Source organism: Gavia stellata, chromosome 2 (assembly GCF_030936135.1).
Source record: "Gavia stellata isolate bGavSte3 chromosome 2, bGavSte3.hap2, whole genome shotgun sequence".
NCBI lineage: Eukaryota > Metazoa > Chordata > Aves > Gaviiformes > Gaviidae > Gavia > Gavia stellata.
This window is the reverse complement of record NC_082595.1, coordinates 54478373-54502545: the sequence shown is the minus strand read 5'-3', so window position 1 is coordinate 54502545 and position 24173 is coordinate 54478373.

Genomic DNA, 24173 nt, shown 5'->3' with positions numbered 1-24173 from the left:
GAGTGGTGAAACACTGGAATAAGCTGCCCAGGGAAGTGGTGGAGTCGCCATCACTGGAGGTGTTCAAGGAATGTGTGGACGTGGCATTGTGGGACATGGTTTAGTGGGCACGGTGGTGTCGGGTTGGTGGTTGGAGTTGATGACCTTACAGGTCTTCTCCAACCTTAGTGATTCTGTGATTCTGTGATTCTGTGACCTTTGCACTTTCTTCCATACTAACCCTTAAGTTTTGTATGGACATCTCCAAACTTGGCATCAAGTCATTCCTTTTCTTCTACCAAACCCTGCCTAAAATACTTTTTCCTAGTCCTAAAGGTCTAGTGTTGAATGGCTAATTAGATTTTTCTTCCTTTTTTAAGGAAAAAAATTAAACTGTTTCTTCTGACTTATGTAGCTGTCACCTTATGTTATTGTCATTCTCCAGGTTTTCTTCCTTCTCCTTGACTGCACTGCTTTTCCCCTGGGCCAATTTTAGTCTCCGCACTCTTTCAAAACTTTTCTGTAACAAAGCATTATGGTTTGTATTGCTAGAATTACAGAAAAATCAAAATTACCTACCTGGGCACACATGACATTTCCAAAAGACCACAATTCAGTGAAATGAAAATGGAATTTAACCAGCATTATGCAAGTCAGTTCTCCTTGAACAGGACTTTTGGCCCCTGACAAATTTCAGTTCTTTAATTCAGTGGAAGAGCAGCTCAAACTTTACCTCAAAACCAGTCGTCCCCAATAAACTTATCACAGCTGCATTGACACTCTACCACTAGTTCAAACAGCGGTTCGGGAGCAGTCTTTGTTCCAGAGAGCCGTACGAAAGCAAATTCCAAATTCTCTCAAAGCAACTTACTAGGAAACATGAAAGCATGAGCAACTCAACTCTGGAATATGCTGGTTGCTGTTAGGATGATTTAATGGCAGGAAAATAGCTCAGATTTCCCTGTAACTGTGGTAATACAGTCTGTACAGATGATTACCAGGTTGTCATCTTTAATGAAGTTGAAAACATGCTGACAATTCAGTAATGTTTTCTTTTCAGCTGTACAAATGCTCTGGCAACAGATTACAGCTGGATTGTAAGTATTTAACAAGAGCATTATAAAAAGAAAAAAATAATTGGGATGAGAGAGGAAAAGAGATAAAAACATGGAAATAAATTAATTAAATTAAAAATAAATACTTTTCATTACTCTAATATTTAGAACTACAACAGCAGAAAAACTAGTCCACAGCGTATTCCCCTCACTGGTTTATGTACCAATTTTAAAGCTGTCTTTCTGCTTTTATTTTTCTTTCACTAGGAAAAAAAGTAGACAAATGAACTTCTGCAAACTGTATCCATTAAATAGAATGACACACCAAACATTTCACTGGATGCATTTTAGATAAATGTTGCTATTATTCTGACTTCCAGCATAACCCATAGTACTTCAATTTTGTTATGGTGATGTGTGCTTTGGAGATCTAAAAGTCTGTCTTGAGGTCAAAGATTCTTGTGGGTACAAGCACAAACCTCAGCTCTGATTTGCAGTAGAAATTTAAAAGTAAAATTTAGTTAAATCCATTTCTGATTTCATGGAGGTATTTTCACATCAGAAGGTGAATAAAAATGTTCAGTGCAGGATACAAAGTAAGAGCAACGCCTACACAAAAGGATTTTGAAAATATCTGCAGAAACTGAGTGAATGTGTGTGTTTGTCCATTTGTGCATGTGTATGCATGTTGCAGGGGAAAGAGAGCTAATAAAAGTATTGTAATGACCCATCTATCAAGAGTACGATTCATCTCTCATTTCAGTGCTGTCCAATAGCAAGCCAAGTATACAGATCTTTTAAAAGGCTGGCAAAACGAAGAAGCTTATCCTCAGCATGCAATAGGATATAGATTCACAGTCTTTATTCTAGCTCCCGGTGTAATACATAAAATAGATTTTGTCTACAGGAAGGCTTAGGGTACCTACACCAGTTTCTCCACCCCTGTTTTTCTGGTCCTTTAGCGATGCCACTGACCAAGAAGCAGGTACAGACACCTTCTCCCAGACCTTCCTAGACCACCTCTACCGTCGTTGATCTGAGTTCAGGATAGACAGTATTCTTGGAAGCAGCTAAATAGCTCTACAAAGAGTATATGGCATGTTTGCCCCATGCAGAAGACATCCTTCATTCCAGCAGGTAAGAAAAAAAGGCCTACAAAAAATTAGTATACACCTCTCTTGTCTAAGCTGCTCAAAACAGCTGCCACACTGTGCATGAGCAGTTTCTATAAGGACACAAAAAAATTTCAGTGTAGCTGTCCAGCCATGTATACATCATGCTAGCAGGTTTAATCAGGTCCGACATCAATGGTATCATGGCAAATACAGCAGAATCCTCCATTCATTTCTGGGCAGTTCCAGTGCAATAAATAATGAAGTAACTTGTTCTACATATTTCAAAATGTCCTAGATATCTATCAAGGTCATTGAAACAGAATTCAAACCATATGCATTTAAAAAAAAACCCACAGGGTAGACGGTAACAGAAAATGTTGTCTAGGATGAAGAGAATGGTCAATTTGGGGCACAAATGCAAGGAGAATACAATACAGAAGGCACTTGATTAATGCTGTTTATATAAAATTTAACAGAAGTTGCTATGCTGTATTTGCCATTTTCTGTTTTAAGAGTGCTAATTGTAAAGTATATTTACAGCAGAAAGCCAAATATTCTCCTTCCATCTAACCAAGCTATAGGCAAATCGCCATGCAAGGAGAGTTTAAAGTTCTGGTATGCTGCTGTTTTCTATGAATCATACACAGTCTTACTATCTGACACCCTGTAAACAACTATTTTAAAAACAACATCAGCAGTAAATACGTTTAATTCCCAGAAGACACATTACAATTGCTCTGCTTAGTGTCAAGGGGTTGGATTCACAAAAGAAACAGTTGGTGCTTATCTAAATCTATTTAGCACAAGAAGGCAGGCTACCATTTCAAGACTTGTTCATCAGTTTGGTATCAGATTTATTCAACATCTTTGGATACCATGAGAGAGAGAAGAGGGCTTTCTTGGGTTTTTCTGAATCATCCATCTACACGGCAAGCACAGGTGAACGCAGGACATGCTGGCTCAGTGCCACCCCACCACCAGCCTCTGGAAGAGCAGCTCTCGTAAGCTCTGCGCTGACAGCAGCAGCCAGTGCCCAAAGGGGCCGCGAGCTCAGCGCCGGAGGGGAACAGCCACAGCCACCTTCATGCCCAGTGTCACCTCGCAACCAGCTTGAATCACCCAGTCACCTTTTTTCTCCTGGCTAAGGGGAAGACATGAGCATGAGTTCAGAGGCAAGTTCAAACTTAGGCTGCTGGATTTACAGTGCAATGCCACATTTTCTCTGGCACATGCATTTGCAGGTTGCAAAATAACTGGGAGAAGAAAGTTTGCTATTTTTGGAGTAATCCAAGAGCCTGCTTACAAATGCACCATGTTCAGGTACTTTGAAATTAGTATCTCCTAATACTCTGTCCCATAATACCTTTTCTAGCAATGGCTCTCCTGCTATTTTATACAAGATTACTCTACAGTTTAATAAAGCCTTTGGAGAACTCCCTGTTTAAAGGGCTCTGGCATAAATCAGTTGGAAAGGGTTGTCGTGTTATGTTGTGGCTCAGGTTAAGTAATGCCAATCAGTCAGATCTCTGGCCAAGCAGACCTCTGTCATACTCCTTGCTTCTGCATGATTTCTGAATTTTCAGGGCATTTTGCAGGCATCCGTAAGCAAACTCTGCCCATGCTGCAAACTGAACAAAGGCAATGTAGTTGTAATCTGGTGCTGGTACTTCAGCTAATTTGTCTCCCTCAGCTCCTGTCTGCCTGAAGAATCATCTGGAGACATGTGCATAGTTCTTTTTTGCAGTTTGTGTTCATCTTTAGCCTGCTTAACTCAGAAAACAAGGCTTAAGCAATTCTGCAGCCCGTATTTGAGGGAAAACTTTTGAATTTGTTTGAAATAAACTGGTCAGAGGGGGAGAGATCACAGTTGTAAGTGAGTCCTATAAAGGTGGGGTTTGGGTGGCAGGCATTTCTAGATAGACAGCTGGGTAGGCTTGAAAAGAAATTGAGGGAGTGGCTAATATCACCCTTCAGTTTGGAAGCTGCAATGAAGACAGACACTAAAACCAGGTTTCATCAGTGCTTAGAGAAAAACTTCTTGGGCCACTGTGACATTAGACATCATGTGGTACCTGAAGTATACAGCTGGAGACATTGTGAAACAAGGGTGGTAAGAACATGTTGCAAAATATATTATGTAAGATTTGTATATTGTCAAAATTTTACTTTGTATATTTATTTCTGTAAAAAGTTGTTGAGGACACTGTTTCCCAATGATGATTTGACTCTTCACAGCAGTAGCACCATAAGATGCTCAGAGCATCAGGATGAACAACCTGACTATAACAATAAAATCAGTCACTTCATAAAATACCTGAATGTTTTAGACATTTTAAAAAATGAGTGTATTGAAATATGGGATATTCTGCCTAGAATACGCCTTGGTTGTTTTACGAAATGATTTGTTTCACAGCTGCACTGTTATATACGTAGCCTGAACTTGTGAGACCCTGAGAGCAATACAGTTTTGCTGTCTGCCATCACCCATGGGTCTCTTTCAGCTGTGGTCCCACCAAACATGCTTTAAATTTCACCCACCACTTCCCCAGTGTCTTACTATGAATTTTACTGAATCGCAATTTGTAGTTTACCTAGCCTGATCCAATCAAAGGATGTGGGAAAAAAAACCACCCTGTGATCATCTCCTTTATTTTTATGAGATTTGGGGTCAGATTGTTATTACTGTTTGCATTTTTTTCTTCATCTTCCTGGGTGTTTGCATTTATTCCCAGTATCTACATATCTCAGCAGTATGTACACTATCAACGTAACCCATTGCTGCATGGAAGATAAAAACTGCCCTGGTACTTCAACTTGCAGAGCAGATGACTTGTTTCCAGCCCCCATCTACAGTTCAGGCTGAGTAGCAACCTCATGTTTTAACCCTGGAGACTCTCTGTTCCAGTCCTGAGTTTCAGCCAAGAGACGATTATAACCTTTGCTCCTCAACTTAGATTATTTACTAAGTTGTTAAATGATATTAGTCTTCAGAATCACCACGAGCCTTTGGCTTTTAATGGGGTGCATCCATATTTACTATCACTCTTTGTTTATGGTATTGCAGTCAGCTTTCAATCTGCATGACAAGTTTCCCTTTCCATCTCAATTTGAATTAATTACCAGATTACAATTTTGCGCGACACCGTAATTAAAGGCAGGAATGCAATCCAAACATAGAGCATCTACAGCTTTTCCTTCACTCATGAATGTTGCGATTCTATTTTTAAAAGCAGTTAATGACTGTGGCAAACTGTATTCCTTCTAAACTAAGGCTGCTTGTTGCTTGTAGCTCTTTTATACAAGAAGAGAGGAGCCAGACCCAGCAAGTATAAGCAAACGAAGGCACCTCCAGATGCCTTTTTGATCTCCATCAATCATGATAGCACCAGAGTATCATCAGTATTAAATCATAGCACAGGAACAGTCCCTAGCACATAGTGCAGATAGCAGCAGCTGGGATGAGGAAGAGTTCTCTCTCAGCCCAGCACTGCATGCATTTAGACAGACCAAACTGCCTTGTCTTACTAAAATGGTAGGCAAAATAAAGAAATGGGAAACTTACACCTGCCACTGAGCTCTTCATTATTTGATTCCAGGTTCTTTTGCACGCAGCATTGTGCCTGTGATCTGACATGCAGTCAGGCTCCAACACTCAGATTAGACTGCCCTAGAGAGCAAAAAGTATGGGACAGCCTCATCAAAAAACATAACACCAGCAGCCACTCCTAGTATTATGTGTTAATCTAGTTTGGGGTGAAGAGTAAAATTAAATTTGCTTTAGTATTTTCTATACATAAAACAAGCTTGCGTGGATAAAATAGCTTTGGATCATTAACAGAGTGCTGCGTATGCAGTCTGCTGAAACAACAGCTGGATCTGTCAACAGACCCAAGCTAAATAGACTAAACAGCACTTTGTACCTTGTGTATCGGACACAAATAGAAGGGTCTGCTCCTGTTGGTCTTACTGTACCTTCTTTTGGGGTTTTGATACACTTTATCTTGATCCCATCAAGAAATCTTAATCCTGGTCCATGAATGTTTTTTACAAGAGCTAAAAGTACCTTATCAGCTCTCCCCTTGCTTTTCTTTAACAATCACACAGTTACAGAGTGAATGAGACATGCTGCAGAAGGATTAACTACTTCGACCTGATGGAAAAAGCTGTAGAGTTACATGTGAGAGTTTAATACCTGTCTCTTCTCAGAAACCTAGTGATATCGTGTCTGCTCACCCTCCTGATCGCATGTGATAGATTCACATTATTCATAGGATCAGTAATTCATAGGATTCCCCCACTATCACCTTTTCCTTTCCCCCTCTCCTTCTTCACAAGGTATTTTCCAGTATACACCATTAAACTGGAAAATGTAGTCTGTCAATAGCCTCAAAGTGGTCCTTGCATCTCAGAATAGTGCAAAGAAGCTTGATCTGAAATTATGGGTATAAACAAAATTCAGACAAATCACGATTGGGTCAGAGTTTTCACGGAGAAAACTACCATTGCAAGCCATGCTTACGAATTTAATTAAAGAATCTTCATGCCTACCATTACGGAGGCTCTTTGTCAGAACTGCCAGCTTCTTGTTATATCTTTTGTCCTGTGTAACTAAGAAAACTTTGAAAGAGTGGTAGAATCTGTGAAAATATGATCTTAAGCCATAAAAAGTACATGATACTGACTACTGAAACAGTCTACTTTACTGATCAAAAATGTCATAAAGAGACATGGTTCTTGCTAACTGCCTAGTGCCATCTATTGATGAAAGAGTAAAAGTTGAAGGCATTTGTTGCAAAATGTATGCACACAATGACCTTCAGCTAGACAGCACAGGAGGGGGGAACCAGTTGCAGAGCCTCCACGGTACTTCTGCTGAGGTTGGGCTTTATGCCTGTTCTTCTTCCCAGACTCAGAAGATCTCCCGGGAGCTGCAAGAGGCAGGCGCTGTCCTTGTGCTCACTGTATGCCTTTGTACAGGCTCGGTATTCACCCTGTTCCTGGTAGCATTTCTCTCTTATGCTCACTGTCAGTAGGGAATGGAGGGGTCAGTACTCCCCCAGGATCCATGTCAGATGGCAGGAGGTTTTTCCCACTCCACACAGGAGAGAACTGCAGCCATCTAGCTGTGCCTCACTTCTCACCGAGTATTCTCATAGCCAGGAAAGAAACATCACAGGTATGAATCAGTTCCAAATTAGGAAACCTATTTAAGCCTCTGCACGTGAGCTAGCTATTGGTGGAATTCAAGGCTTCAATACATTCATGCACAGAGTCAAGTAATACACCCAGGAGTGCCCCACTGGCCTCCAGCTGTTCTTCCAAAAGGGCATGGGTTTCTGCAGCTGGTGTGTCATATCTGCTAAACCATTGTAGACATCTCAAGTGACATTAGACTCCTGTGCTCAGAGAACTGAGTCAAGGCAGTAGACAATACCATCCAGGGAGTTTTCTGGTTGATTCTTTGCCCCAAATGAGACACCTGTGTTTGCTCTGTTGAATGACACCCTAAATGCCTCTGACAATAGTGGAAGTCTAGATACCAAGCTCATGTGTAGATGTCTGAATTTAGACGCTTTTATCTGGAGCTGAACCTGAGCTCATGTGTCCAAAAACCATCCAGCCACTCAATACAATGCCACTTGTTCAACACCTCCATTTAATCCTTTCCTTGACACCTCAGTGTGATTGCTGCCCTGGCTCTGGTCAGAGGCAGCAAATACCTTCACTGAATTGTTAAAGCTTCCCATCTGAAAGGTTTTATTTACCTATTAATAAGGGAGGGAAAAAAAAAGTTTTGGAAAGATAAGCATACAGGCTGTGGGATTTCTGGTGTACATTTGTGAAACAACGTTAGGAGCTATTCGATTCACAGCTCTTCCATTCTGTCTCCATCACATTGCAGGACCCGTTCACTGTTGCTGGAGGTAGTCATTGACAGCAGAAGTCTATAGACAGCTAAGCAGTGGTGGCTTTAAGTGAAGAGATCAAAGGTCTGGGCTAGATTTTAAATTATAAATTCCAGAGCAAGGAGACAATTTTGCCATTACTTAAGGCAGCATTCAGGGACTCAAGGCTTTGGGAAGCAAAAGTTGTAAACTAGGAGTAAATGTGCATGACTGTATTGCTTTAAGGTCTGTGATTTTGGATAATAAATAATTATGCAATAACTTTTCTTTCTGAAGCAAAGTTATTGCTCTCAGAGTGTTGCAGGCATGACAAGTAAGTTAGACCTCTAAGGTAACCACAGGGGCATAGGAAGCAGCAGTCCAGGGCATGATCTGAGAGCAGTGTAAATCTCCTGTGAGAGAAAGATATTGATAGACATTGAACTGGGAATGCACTCTGAGCAACCAAGAAAGTTCAGAAGAACAGTTTAACCTCACCACTATCTAGACCCATGTAGAAAATCAGCGTGGAGGCAGAGAAACCAGGCAAGGGCACAGAGTCAGCTGAAACTCTTTCTGCAATAGCCACACCGAGCATCCACAGAGCGGGAACAGAGCAGGGGATGAGCTCTTCTAGTCCTCCACTAACCCAAGTGATTGAATAGTTATCAAACTCCTTAAAACTGGCCAGATTGTTTGCTGCCAAAACATACTGTGTCTGAACCTTTCCACTCACATAGTTAGGCCCTTTCTACTAATTGAAAACCTTACTCTATTAATGGCTAGCTTATTCCCAACCCATCTGATTGTGTGCAGTGATAAAATACAATGGATCCTTGTTTTCTGAGCTTTTAACTCTGCTTCTGTCTTTGAATCACATTAGAGACTCTCAGCAGGTATGAAAGTCCCATTGAGCTAGACACCCCACTGGGATCATGCACAACAAAACTCTGTCTCCAAGTTTTAGTGATGTGCTACACACAACATTATCTATTTCCAGACCAGGGTCAAAATGAGCAGTTGCCAAGGCAGAATTAGTCTGGTTAATGAGGTTTTCATTCCAGGAAAACAAGAGAAAGTGATTCCTCATATCTCTGTTTCCATATAATAGCTACTTTTATATAACGATCAGAGTAGGGTGAAATACTGTTAGTGATTCAGAAGAACAAAGTAATAAAAGGGCTTGAGTAGCTTGGAGGGAAGAGAATGCACTGAACTTTAAAAGATACTTAATGCATCCGTAAATAAGCTAAGATAATATTATATACAGCTCATGTAGACTCTCATAAGGAGCACTAAGAAGAAGAGAGTAATGACTCGTAAGAAAATAAAAACTAAGAAGGATAAAAATACACATTTGCTCTTCCCCCCCAAATCTCAATAAAGATCAGGAGGGTGTCCTAAAATTGTACCCTCCACAAAAACCCTGCAGTACTTATTTGGCAAATGAAAAAGTCTTCAAAGTGTTCCTAATGCTACATTTCATTGCTATGTGTTTTTTTCCCTGCTAATGAATGCCATGATAGTCATAATGTATAATGTATAGAGATATTGTTTTCTTTATATACATGAATTACTAGTCCAATTGGTCAGAAATGTTTAAACAGTACAAATTTTGGTTTTACAACGGCTTTTCTCCCAAGCAATGATTTTTAAAAACAATACTCTCCAGCCTCCCAAAAGCCAGTGCTTTCACTAAAACTGAAATTCGTCCCCTGTCTATTTTTCCTTCAGTCATAGCATAGAAAAGGAGAAGAAAACATTAGGGGAGAAAGGGAAGGAAAACCAGAAGAAATATGATAGGGATTGATGTTGACAGAGGAATCCCTCTGTTCCCATCTCTCCTCTGAGCGCTCTCTATTCATGTCATTCATGCCTGTACGTTACACAGTATGAAGTCAGTGAGCAGACCTTGGAGCCAAGAAGGGAAACCATGGGGTTATCCCAACTATTCAGCTACAACAGTGCTCTCTTTGTCTTCTGATTCCTGTGAAGCACTTGTTATTTCATGGGAAGCAGAGTAACTTCAACAGGAGGGATTTAGGTTGTTCTCACTGGTACGCTACCAATCCACAACCTGGGCCAGATGTTTCTGGAGGGGGGGGCTTGTATTGCTTCAGGCAGAAGAGGGCACTTTTTTGTGTCCCAGATCACCCTTTTAGTACTAGATAAATAAGGGTGTTCTCTTTTCATTTCTTTTTTAAGGTAAAAGGGGACTAACCAGTGTACTTCCTCTGCAGCCTCACTGGAGATCACCTTCAGATTAGCTTCACTAGGGCAGGCTTAAGGAGGAGCACTGAGTTTGGGAGTTTCCTGAGGATGATGGATAAGATGGAAAATGAAAAACACAGTTCTGGAAAACTCAAGAGTTCATGTCTAGGTTTTGCTTAAAATTTATTGACTTAAATCACGTTCTCCAAAATAGTTTTGACTCCAAATACTAACCAGAACATCTCTGAGCCACAGTCGGGATTCCCGGGGTGCACAGTACAGGAGAGGGCTGGGACCTGGCAAGGAGCAGCAGGAGGACCCCTCGTCCAGCAGCCTTGCGGCTGGCTGTCCTGCCAGCTACCCGGCAAAGCTGAGTTTGGGGACACTTTTGCTGTGGTTGTGAGCAGCAGAAGTAACAGGGCCTCGGTGACAGGGAGCAGCACCACGGCGGGAGCTTCCAGGTCACAGCAGCTTCCTCTTGGCTGCCAGACCGGCTGTTAGCATCAAATGAGCTGTCTTAGCACTGACCACGGTTTGTCCTTGTTGGCGCTTAGGGCCATGCATGGGTAAACAGCAGCAGTAATAACCCGGTTACCAACAACGGGCAGTAAATCACAACTTTTTGATGGATGCAACAAGGCTTTTCTCTACCTTGGTGCTTTCTTAAACTGAAATGTCACTTTGCAGCTCTTCATATAGATCCATGCATACTAAGGGTGGAGTCACTGTCGGAGTGTCCTACACCCAGGCTCACCATAGGTCAAAACTTCCCTCATTCAAAGCATGAAGATCTGTTCTTTGCAGCCACATGCGATGCTGCAGCCCCAGCAGAATGGTACTGCCCTACTCCAGCAACAGAAAACAAGGGAAATTGTGACAGCATGGGCAGACTTATGCTTGTAAACCATGTATTGCAAGGAAAAGCCATAGTTAGGAGTGCAGCTGGCCCCTCTGTTTACAGTCAGAACCCAAATTCCTTATGGACAAATGCTGAAACTCTTAATCTGCAATAGTGCTTCTACTACTAATGGTGAAGATAAATACTTCTGTTTGCCTTTTTTCCCATCGGAGTGACTATTTTCCAAAGGTGACTTCTTTTTTAATAACTGTGCTCTACAGACATAGTGTTTTGCACAAGGGTAATACAGAAAGGCAAGATTATTTGAATTGCAAAATGTGTGACAATGTCTAAGAGAGTATCTTGTTTTAGACTAGAATAGATATATCTACAAAGTATGCTATTCTGCAGAAAACATGCAGTAAGATATGCCAGTCTGCTTGATCAATAGGTAGAAAATCCACTCTCTTTGGCAGTAGGTGAGTACATGGGTGCAGCTCTGTTGATACAGTTTGTTGGTCCATGAAGCCGAATAAGCAGAGCTGGTGGTATTGGTGTAGCTAGATGTACCCAAATACTCCTATCAGAGAGCTTATTTCAGCTGATTAAAGCATTAAGAATATTTCTGTTTAAATTTTCCACCCAGAGAAAAATTTTTTTTATGCGTCAAAAAAATGAACTCAGGTGACAATGTGTTTATTGGTGTTAGAAATGTCTTTACAATTCTTTATTTTATAGTGATGCTGAGGTCTCAGGTGAGGACTGGTCTCAACATGCTATCTTTGATAATTCATGTGAAAAATTCCTCCAAACTTGGTCAAATTGTAAGACCATCACAATCCCACAAGTGCAGCAAAGACTGTTGAGTTCTTAGCCAAATAATTTGAATATTCCACCTGTAGTGGTTATGTCATATTTCCATGTGGCTTTTCCTTACTTACCAGATTTGATATGCCATGTCCTCAGAATGAAAAATCTTTTTCCATTTTGGTCTGTAGCAACTGTGTTGTATCTTCTCTGCAGTTTCTCTGCAGTTCTTCTGCCACGATTTTTTGGGATGTAGGAAAAGAGAAAAGTCATTATTTCACGTCTGTTTTCCATATTTGTTCCTCCACTATTTTTTCTTTCCACAGAGTTCAGTATAAGGGACAGACCTCTGAGGGACAGTGTGGTGAAGAGTAGCAGTATCCTTACAAATCTGCTGCTGCAGAACTGAAACAGTGTGTAGTCAATGAGGTTGGCGGTTGCAGGAAGGGACAGGGTGGTCTCACAGGAAAGGGAACTGCACATTGCCCCAGTTCTGCCAGCTTCAAATCTGGGAAATGGATTCTGTACCACTGTCCATCACAGAGTTTATGTGATCCTGACCAGGGCATTTAAACCCAGTTACTCACTGCTGGGCACTCACTGTGCCCAGCATCTTTCTCTTCTGGTTAGCCATCATAAGACAACCAGGGCCAGGCTTGCAGAAACACCAAATGTTAACCTCTGACACTTTCTTCTTCCAACCATACATCACCTCATCCATTGGTACTCTGTTCCTCACTCTCTTTTTTGATCTTTCTATCAACAAGATGGGTCTTTCTGTGGGAATACTGGATTTAACTTTATCATAAGGAGTGTATATAACAATGGGTTAGAAGTCTATCAGTCTGGCTGGAGTCTATTTTAGGCTGAGTAATACTGAACAGTGCTAAGTAATGCTGATTCTACCAAGCTAAGAGTTAAGGTAGTGCTGTTGACTCAAGCAGTAGTTGCGTATAGTGTTACAGATATTACCTACTTCTAGCAGTTGTTTGCAAGCTGGGACAGCTCCAGACCTGAGAAGGCACATGGCACCGGCTCCATTGTATGTATCTGTATGACACACACGGAAGCATCCCATAAAAACAATGGGAGAATAAGTACTACAGTAAACTGGGATGAATTTGGTACATAAGAGAAGCTTCAACCAGGGAACAAAGGCTCCGCTGGTTATCGGCTGGCCAGGAGTTTGCCACTGTTGTGCTGCCTATTGCGCTGCCTGGGTGAAGGAAGCTGCAGGGACAGTGCTGACTGAACTGCGTGTGACAGAGAGGTCAGACTCCCTGGCAGAGGTGGTTTTTGAGGGAGAGCCATCAGCACAGTAAACGCAACTATAAAATTAGCTTCAGCTTTTACCTAAGGAATGATAGCTTCCTGATCAAATCCCTGGTTTAATCTCTGATTCTACTAGGCAAGTTCTGATTGACCTTGGAGTGACACTGAAAATTGAAATTCTGCTCTCAACTAGTTTACTGCCTCCACCAGAGCCTAGACATGCAGCTCTTCTCCAGCAGACTTTCAAAGGTGTTTAGAAGCCCCAGGGTGAAGGCTGGCATTTAGTAGACAGACAAATAAGCACAAACAGGTTCTAATAAACTCCCTTTGAAAATTAGATACTTAGCCAGCTCAGGCATTTCTGAATAACCCAGCAGGTGCTGATCTGTATCTTCATAACTTTTTGAAAAAATGTAGCTGCTTCTGCCTCCTTTTTAGCTGCTCACTTTAACTGTACTACCCTAACACACTGAGGTGCAATGACTATAAATTCACTACTAGCAACGAACTGTTCAAACCTGGAGTAATGAGCAAACTTTTAAGTCCCTACATAAGTATGCAAGAAACAAATGTTATGGAGCTGACCAAATTGCTGAATTTCTTGCACTGATGATAAATGCACAGGAGAGGGGGCTGTAGGACCAGACTGATTTTCACTGAAGGAGCCTTGCAAAGCTAAACACATGATGATGGCTGAAGGGTGATAAAATTAATGAGAAAATAGCTTGAACTTTAATGTCAGCCATTTTTTTTCAAATGTTTCTAAATAGCTTTGTGTCATATATAGCCAAGACATATGGACCTTAACATCAATGCATGCTCTTAATCTTACCTTTATGTTACAACTGCAGAAATGTATCTCACAAAGGTTCTTGACTGCGTTGCATGACATTAACACCTTCTAGGACTATGAGATCAGGGTGGCATAAGTGTTGGTGAGTGCAGAAGGGGCAGCCAAGTGGAAAACAGGCTCCTGGAGCTGCTGAGATAGGTCAGTTTGAAAGATGGGAACTGGAGAGCAATCAGGATAATTTTACATTTGTCCAGTAGAGACATAGAGTTTAGAGATAAAAAGAAAAATAACTTTCCTACCATAATATGTCTATTCTTGTCATTTTGTTGTGTGCACAAGGTCTGGTACAGGTTGCCTCTTTTTAGACTTTTTTAAACTTAATTTGCAAAGAGTGTAGCAATAATAGTTGCATCCCCCTTGTAACTTTTGTAAGATTATCCCCGATCTGATTACAGTGGCTCAACTATCACACCATGAGATATCTTTCTAAAAAATATTCTAGAAGCTGAACAAGAAGATGGCTTCAGCAGTTTTAAACACAGGAATCCACTATAGATGCTCCCCCAAGTGTAAATGAACTAACAATAGAAAGCTCCCAGCAACATTTACTAAGGAGCACCTATCATGCCTTTACAAATAATCCAGACTGTCCTCCAGAACTCTAATATATGTACTGATGCTTTGTTTCCCACACGCAGGGTACTATGTCTTGTTCAGACACAGTTTGTTTCCTTAAACTGAGCTTTTGGAGTGTGTGTCTTCTGTAGTGCCCAACTTGGAGATTCTAATGCAGCCTTGGCATCGCATTTCAGGTGCCTCTGATGCCATCATCGGAGTTAAACCACATATTACATATTATCGTTTGCTAATGTTTATGATGTGTTTGGAATCACAGTCATACTGTCTTTAAAATCAGAAAAGACAGAAATTTAAATGTCTTCTGCCATAGAAAACCGACCCTGTGGAATTGTATTTTTGCAGGTTTTATCACATTATCTTCTATGGTAATGAGAAGCTGGTGCTCTTGATTGAAGGGCTTTGCCAACAACAAATTCGTGGAAGTGTTTTGGATTTTTTTCTACCTCAGAGTGAATACTTGAGGATTTTTTGCAGTTTTTCCTAGAGACCAGTGATGACTCATGGTTGCTTTTTATCTGACCATTATATTTTTCAGTGTGCGCACACTTACAACTCACAATGCATAATTGTGAGACCATCTGAATAATGGATATTTAGCATCAGTGAAATTCTATGCATAGAAAGGTAGTCCTGGACCTGCTTGAGAGACTGGCAGAAGTGAAGAAAAGTGGGCTCCTCCTACCCCATCCCTGAACAGAGACTTAGAGGAGAGGGAATGACTTGCCTTCCTGATGCAAGGTACTTTCTCCATTGCCTGGGAGAAAGCCAGGACTTGACCAGATGCCTCCCTTTTAGCTGACCAATGTTAGATGAAATGAGACGCCTAGTCAGGGCTAAATCAAACCTTGTTTCAGCTGAAAAATTCCCTACATGTTTTTTGGTAACCTAGGCAAATTTTAGCTCTTATTTTCATCCCAAGCCCTATTATGAGATGAGACAAGCTATGTCCCTGAAGGCTTGACTAAAGCAGATGCCATGGTTATTTTCATTAAAAAATACAGTAGGAGGAGGAACTGTACCCAGCTTTTACACAGCAGGTGACTTATTAGATAGTTCATTCAAGATGTGGGGGATCCACATCAAAGTGATTCAGGGGGAAACAGAAAAGCAGGCAGCCAAAGCTGCTGTCCCTGTCAGCATGATGACTACAAGTACAGCTCTATTAAGCTGCGGTTTCGATGAGGCCAAGTGATCATAGACTATGATTAAGACAATCAAAGACACCACAAGATGGTCAAGGATACAGGTCTTTTATTAGTATTTGGTCTTGGACATAACTGAGGACGTTGGAGCTGTTGTGAGCTATGACTTGCCTTTCTACATCAGGATGAGTAAATCCCTTAATTCCTCCCTGCCTGCATTCCTCAGTTTGCAAAATGGTTTTGCAAATGTGGGACTGTCCTGGCTATGCTTTTACTGCTTGAAAGAGTAAACTTCAGACACAGGACAAGCTGTGGCTCCTTACCCACCTCTCACACCACTTCCCCACCTCCGGAGACAGCCAGCAGTGCAGATGAAGCCCGCAGACTGCTCATCCTGAGGGACTCCAAAAGGCACATGATGGCTGCCCTGAGCCCAAGCTGGCTGGTCTCTGACTGAAGGAAAGCCTTAATAATCTATCTATGACTGGCTACTGAATATACCAACATTTTTTGCTGGCAGCTTCTCATCTTAGGTTCCCTATTCTTTATTTTTACGAAGTCCCTGTCATAAAGCCCTAATGTAAACTGTGCACAGAAGATGTTTGCAGAAAAATTTAAATTGTCTTGCAGTATCCAAAAACAATACTACAATCTCTTGCATGCAATGTCCTGGCACCTCATCTATGAGATCCCTAAGCAAGTAAAGTGAGGCATGATCTCCTGTATTAGACCAGCTGGTAGAGCTGCAGAAAACAAGCAAGCTTTCAGGCACAGAAGCCCTTCTTCCCATCTCAGGGAAAAGCTCCTGATTTAGAGTAAAGAAAGGCCTGTGTGTCCCAGACAGAGGCATCTGTCCAAGCCCAGAGGAAGGGTTATGTGACGAAGGCCACAGTGCCTTTGCTCCAGCACCGCCCAATGGGTTTTGCTGCTGTTATCAGTCAGCCCAACAAAAGGTATTATTTCTTCTTCAAAAATTGCTGCATATGTATCCTTAGACTATCACAATTACAACAATGTTGCCATTTGTATAAAATAAAACCCTAAATCATCCCACTAACAGGGAGCAATTTGTTCTCCGCCTCAGTCACCTTTTGTCTTTCAGAGAATGTAACCCTGTCCCTATCGCCCGAGTCTGCATCCAATGGATGCTAAGGGAGCATCACAGGAAAATAAGCTTCCTTTTGGAAACACCTTCCTTTGGGGACCGTGCAGGGTTTGTTTTCCTCCCTCCTCCAAATAGCAGCTGCTGAAAATTTTAAAGGTCTGTTTAACCTTCAGCATTTTTACACAATTCTTGCATTAAGGAGAGGAGGAAAGAAGGAAGACAGGAAGGAACTGCCAGCACTACGCTACTCATCCTCATGGTTTATTTTGTATAATGCTTGCTGTGTAACAGTCCATCTAGCCCATTGTACTCTTGCCAAAAGTAGTCATAAAAGATTGCTCAGGGAAGAGTAAGAACAGGACAAGTATGTGCAATGCATACCCCTAATGCTCTTCCAGCCATCAATTATTTCCAGCTTGGGGGCTTTCAGGGCTAGATATAGCTTCCATGCATTTAGTACCTTCTCTGTGAACTTGTTCCAGCTCCCCTTTTAACATCTACCTCTTTTGGTTGAGAAGTTAGATCCACGTCTCACAGCAGAAAGAACCACCTCCTTACTTCACATATACATACACTGAATTTCATCTGCCATTTTGCTGCCAGGTCACTCAGTCTTGTGAAGTCTTCCTGCATCCCACAATTAGCCTTACTACCTTAAACAAATTAGGGTCATCCACAATCTTTCTTTGCCACTGACTGAACTATGGCTGTCTATGAATATGTTGAACAGTATAGATCTCTGGATGGGTCTGAATTACGTTGGTAAAGTCCTCTTGCCTTCAAGGACTGACTCTTCCAATTCTGTTTCCTATTCTTAAACAAGTTTTTTATCTTTTCTTTTCTATGGTAGCTACCTAGTTACTGTATTTTAGATGTTTGGTCTGCTGCTAAACTAAATATATATGGCAGTCCAAGTAAAAGATGGCAGAGCACACAAGCAGGTATGCAAGCACAGGAGCAAGGTGAGATGACAAGTTTGAGATGATCTAGGCTGTCTCTCCCAGTGCTTTCAAGGATAACTTCTGCAACTTATGACTGCATCTAGCCACCTGGAGTCAGAAAAAGAGCATTCTAGCCTGATTACTGGGAAAAAACCTTGAGGGCACCTAGTTCTCCACCTTCTGACGTGGTCTGCACACCCTCTATGTTTAAGGAATGACAGAAGCCCAAGTCCACTGAAGGATCCACAAAGCAGCACAGCCTAGCCAGCCTGGGTCTGCACACGTGCTGAGCTGCGGAGCCTCTTTGTACCCTCTGCGTGACAGCAGAGTCCCACTTCCCTGCCACACGCAATTGCAGAAGAACAGCTGTGCAGAGATGTCCTGCTCACCAGAGCTGAGCCAACATGCTCTTCTCACCAAGGATGAGCTATGGCCAGAGTCAGAAGGTGCCTTCCCCACACTGTCCTGGCAGAGACCTGCCTGGGTAGTGTGGTTGTAATGGCTGGACTCCCCCTGGCTCCTTGCCTCAGATCTCCAGCATCTCCCCTCCCTTCTCCATCCTGAGCTCTTCTCCATTACTGGTGATCATCAGCCAACAAAATCTCCCTGGCAGCCAGTTTCAGCGGAGGTGGAAAAGCTCTAGACAATAACATCGTACCTCACTGGCTGGCATCCCACAAGCGTGTGCGTCTGACTCTAATTTTGTTCCAGGGCAGCTACTTGTTTTCCTTTCCTTCCCACCACCAGTCCAAAAGAAAATAAAAGTCATCAGAGCTTATTCAAGCCAGCTGGCCGCCTTAAACAGACACCAGCCCTGCTTGTAGCCCAGATGTATGAATACTGAGAGACAACTCAGTGTTGTACCTACTGCCCCACTCCACCGCCACCAGTGTAAGTGCCACCTACTATCAAATGCTCTGTCCTTCTCATCCTCACCATTACACTGGCATTCCTGGGAGTGAGGGCGTCCGCTCAGGCAATCAGTCTTGTCCGGGAGTCCAAGGACATATAGAGGAGATATGGAGAATATAGGGGATGTGGGGGAGCAGGTTTTGGGCTGTACACACTGGTGAAAGAGAGGAGAGCCCTTGTCCTGGGAAGCATTAAGGATGGCATCCCTCTAAATGCTCTGTGTAACTGAGGGTTTAAAGCACCTGCTGGACCAGAGGAGAAGACAGGGTGGGCCCGGAAGGCCCTTCAGGAGGGGTGACAGGTCCTGGTTTCCCCAGGGAACCCTGCGGTGCTGCTGGAGGCAGCTCAGGTGGGCGGATGCCTCGGCAGAGCTCCCCCATGTCTCCCACAGCTGACTGGGTGGGCTGGAGTGGAGGAGCGTGGGTCTCCCTGCAGCAGAGGGAGGCTTCTTCAGAGGGACAAACCGGGAAACATGCTAAGCCTAAGGCCTGCGCTATTTTTTGTTAAATGACCCGCTTCAAGCTGTTCTAGAGTTGCTCAGCAAACAGACTTTTGACAAAAGCATCTGGTGTGACTTCCGCACCGCCCTGGGGCAGGGAGGCTCCTCTGCAGCATCAGGGACGTCTTCTTCACCTCAGCCTCTGTGGGAGAAAAGAACAAAGTTATTTCGGGAACTGAGTAACAACAACAGGGTTTGGCTCTTGCCAGAAATAGTGCACAGCATTTGTCTCCTGATTGCTACCCTGAGGAGAGTACTCGCACTCGGAGCCCCAGCCACCCCACGCCTACCCTGCACGTAAACCCAAGGGAGGTGTTCACAGCCATGTTCCTGGCACTGGTCAGCTCTGGCTGGCCCAGGCCTGGGTATACTTTTAAGAGTGGTACCAGGTGGGGTCCCCTGAGATATAAGAGAGGGATCCCACAGGTCTCTGGTTCATGGGCTTTCAGGGGGACAGCTAGGTTTGCAAAGAGAGCACTCACCACGTGGAAGTACAGATAGGTCCTGAGGAAAACTCATGAGGAAAAAACCCGCTAAGACCCCAAGTTTCTTCTACCAGCACCAAGGAAAGTCTGCTACTAGCAGAGGTCAAACAGAGCCATGTTCAGTTACGGACTGACATTGATGTAGACAAGCGTTTCTCTGTGCTAATAGGACTTTTGTGAACCAGGATAACAGGAACATCTGGTAGGCACAACAGCACTGTGAGTCCAGCTGGACATTTTTAATTCTAATGATCATAGGACAGACACGGGTGCTTGTGCCCTGATAGACATGGGACATGCACAACAATATTTATCTACACTCATAAAGCAATTCGAGATTTATTGAGAACTGCTACATTCAAAGTCTTGACAAAACTTTGAATTACAAAACCATTTTCTTTTCATTTCTAAATAAAATAGCAGCACTGCTTAGCAAAACTATTTTGAGGAATGTACCTAGTGTCAGGTTGATCCCTGTATGACTCTATAACCTTAAACACGGCATAACTCTAGCCCTTGGACTCTTTTAGTAAGTTAAGATAAACTATAGCTATGGTTCTTTCCAATGTTTAAGCAATATAACAACTAAGAATTGTTAGTATTATGTTTCTTCCTTTCCAAACCGAAAGACACCAAACTAGGACATTTCTACCTGGTAGCAAAGAAAAAGAAATTTAAACTATGTTCTTTCCTTCCAGTGATGTAGTGAAATTTTTTTTTTTTAAAAGACAAACTGGTTGTTTGGTAAATAAAAACTTAGGTAAACTTGCCTATTTGATAGATGATAGCAATAAACAAATACTTTCTTCATTGCTCCACACTGAAGTAGATAAAATCCATTTTCCTATGTTTCTCCTTGGCTACCCCATGGCTTTCCATCTTGGCCTTATATTCAATACATAGTCAGATATTTTCACTACAGACTCACTTATTCTTCTTGTTCTGTGGCTAGAAGCACACCACACATGAATTTATGTACTACCACTGAATTTCAAGGGAAATGGAAAAACAGGCAGAAAACTCAGATTACTCACCGTTCAGTCTCTTCCAAATGATTTGGCAAAGCCATTCCACATTTTCTGTCACTAGATAAACAGAGAGAAGCCAAATGTTTTGAAGTTTCAGTCACTAGGGACCCCCAGTGACGTTAATGCTCCTGGAATGTCATTTGACCGGTTATACTGAATGGGTTGTTTTCTTTGCCCCTGAATGGAGCTTCTCCTTTAAATAAAATAGTAAACAATAATCATCATTACAATTCTTCATAAAACCTTCTAAAATGAAATATTAAGATTTTACTCTCTTGTGTGCCTTTGAGGACGTTTAGCTGAATGTATGAAATGGAAAATTTCCCTACAAAGCAGAAAACACACCAGTGCCAAGGGGATGCTGAGGACAAATGCCTGAAAATCATCTATCAGATCCTAACTAATACTTCTTCGTAAAAGGAACTTATAGCAGAAAAATAATAACAGAAACCATCCTCCTGCTGTCCAAACCTGTAGAAAAGCAAGGGAAAAAAACTTTAATTGTATCTGCAGCAGGAAAAACAAGGTGCAGCACTTCTTGCCTGTGCCACATGAGCAGTGATTCAGAAACTGATGTACTAGGGAGCCTCCGGACCTTCTCCCATACGCGTACACACTATCCCCTGTGGTGCCTATGGTGTCTCTGCCATTACAGCATAAAGTGAGGCAGTAGAGCTTCACCCTCGTCCCCATGTAGAACCTGGCTTTCTCTGCTGCCAGTACCTGGGGGGCTGGGAATGACCTGGAGGCTGATCCTGCAAAGCAGGAAGATGGTAAAGTCCCCAGTTAAGAAAATCACACAAGGAAATTTACAGTTGAAGAAAATGCTAAAGTCCCATTGAAAGCAAAAGGGCTGAAGAACATTTTTAAACCCCATTAGCTTCAATGAGAATTAAATGTGATTAAAGGTAAGTGCATAATTTTGTGAATAAGAATTCTTTAATGATCCTTAAATCTACAGCTGTCTCATCAACATTATCTAGAGTGGAACCAGAAATTATTTCCGATAGTCTGAGGCTAAACTACTTGTAAATTAAAGTTTATGATGAGCAAGGGACAATGATTCATGTTAGAGATCTACAGTTCCCCCTCTTCCTGTCAATCAAAACTAAACCTAAATCTTCCCCTCGCACACACAAAATCCTTAAGGGTTTTTATTTTTGCCCATTTTTATTACTTTATTTGTAGTTTTTATTTTCTTTTTAAAACTGGATAGAGGTTATCTAACAATGATGTTTGCCCGGATCAAGACTTCATAAAACCCTCTTAAAAATTGATGGTCTCATAAAGTAGCAGTCAAACATGCAGAAATTGTATTTTTCATAGCTTAACTGAGCAAATCTATGAAAGAAAACCTATGTAGCTTTAAAACATCAGCAGCATGCACTGCCAGCTCTCATCCCACTACATGTAGGTGTTGTATCCTGCAGCGCCCCATCCACCAGAGCAGAGTCAGCCCAGACCCTGCTGTCCCACAGCACTGCTGAGCGAGCTTAGGGCCACGCGTGGGGCAGGTGGCCACACAGAGAATGCCCAGAGGTGGGCAGCCGCAGAGTCCTGGTTCCATGTCCCAGCGGCGTGTGAAAACAAACACCCCAAATCACAGACCCAACAGTCAAGGTTCTGTATTTATGAGCAGTGTTAGTCAACCTTTTCATAGTGCTGGCTTCTTACTCAAGTCAGGTCTTTTCAGGGTGTTCACTATTCCCTACATATTTGTTGAAATTAAAGTGTGAAGGGAAAAATCCCTTACCTTATAACCTTTGACAACTTGACATTCCATAATTATACTGGATTTTTTTTCCTTTAAAATTGCTAGGCAAGACTAAAACTGTAGTTTTCATCTTTTTTAATTGTCTCCTCATTCTCTAAGCTTCATTCACGTTCTGAAATACCAAGTTCTAATAATAAAACAACAATTTGCAACAGGAAGTTTAAATTTAGTGAGTGTTTCGGGGTTTTTCAATAAAATAAGAAAAACCTAAAGAATGTTTATATATTTAATATTTCTTGCCTTTGTCCTTGTACTCCGCTTCTACCTCTTTTTACATTGCACTCTGAAGAAGAGATGGGGAAAGAGCAGCACTATAGAATGAGAGGTCATTAGTATTTTTGGCCCTTTCTAATCTGAAAAATGAAATGTTCTTACTATTTTTAAGGAGAAAAATTGCTTCTCCTCCTGAAACATTTATCATATTCTACAGGTTTCTACTCCATATGGTTGTACACCCTTACACTGTGGAAGTCTGACTCAGTTGTCCCCTAACAGTATCCTTCTAGTAGTTCTTACCTTGAACACAAGATATCAGGTTTTCAGCCCAAACATCTTGAAGCAGGTCAAAAATGGTTTTGGCATTGGATAAACTCTAGTATTACTGAAAAGAAGAACACTAAAAACTTAAGCAAATAATGATTGCACAATCTTTTGACTGGTATGACAAGGCTTTGACCATTAGTTCTTTGTGTTTCGAAATTACTTCCACGCTGGAGATGTCAGACTAGGAAATTGGATCTGACTCTCCACATCCTGAGACTGGCAAAACGCAGAACACAGCATCATCATTTGATCTTGGTAAATTTTATTTAACCACTGGAGGCCTGCTGTGTCCCTTCTATGTCCTTCTGAAAGACTCTACAAATGGGAGACACAGACCAAAACATATATGTAGAATTACAGGTTGGGAATAAAACATAAAATCTTTCTGTTTAGATGAACTCCGCTCTGAAAGCTGAGATTTTTTAAAATAGACTCTTGTCCACTGTACAAAAGTAGAAATGGTTCTGAGGCATGAAGCGGATCTAGACCTAAATGTTCCCAAAGCTTAACTGAAGGTATTAATGTGCAGCATTGTGGATTGAAACTAATGCTACAATAGAAAAGTGCTGTTGTTTTTAATCTTGTGCTCTCTGATCAGATCCAGCTCTAAACACACACGACCTGGCTGCCAGCTGAAGTAGCAGTTAGCCCTTGAAGGAACGTATTCCTGGTTTGAAACTGAAGAATGACACTCACATGGATGTTTTCTTAACAACCGCTCTGTAGCTTTTACTACAATAAGCATTTAATAAAATTGCTTTATTGCATAAGCTCCATGTTGATTTTACACAGGGTCCTACATTTGCTAAAGGTTTCCTTTCTAGTCAACTGATGCGTTTCACACTGATGATTTTGATTACAGATCTCAGAACCAGTAGGGAAGGGAATTCAGCCTTGTGGGTATTGACTTGGCAGGTGAAGGAAAGCTCTCACGCTGACTTTTCATGTATTGTTTATAATATAATCTAGAAAATACTAACCACAGTACTATATATGTACTAAATGTATTTTAAAAACAAACATTAAGCCCTTCTATGTTTGGTTTCCTCTAGGCTACAGCCAAAGCTATTTGAATGCTTTAGGATTTGAAATTATAATACCCTCCTGTCTGCAGTGGAGGTCTTTCCCCCCAGCCCAGAAGAGAACAGAA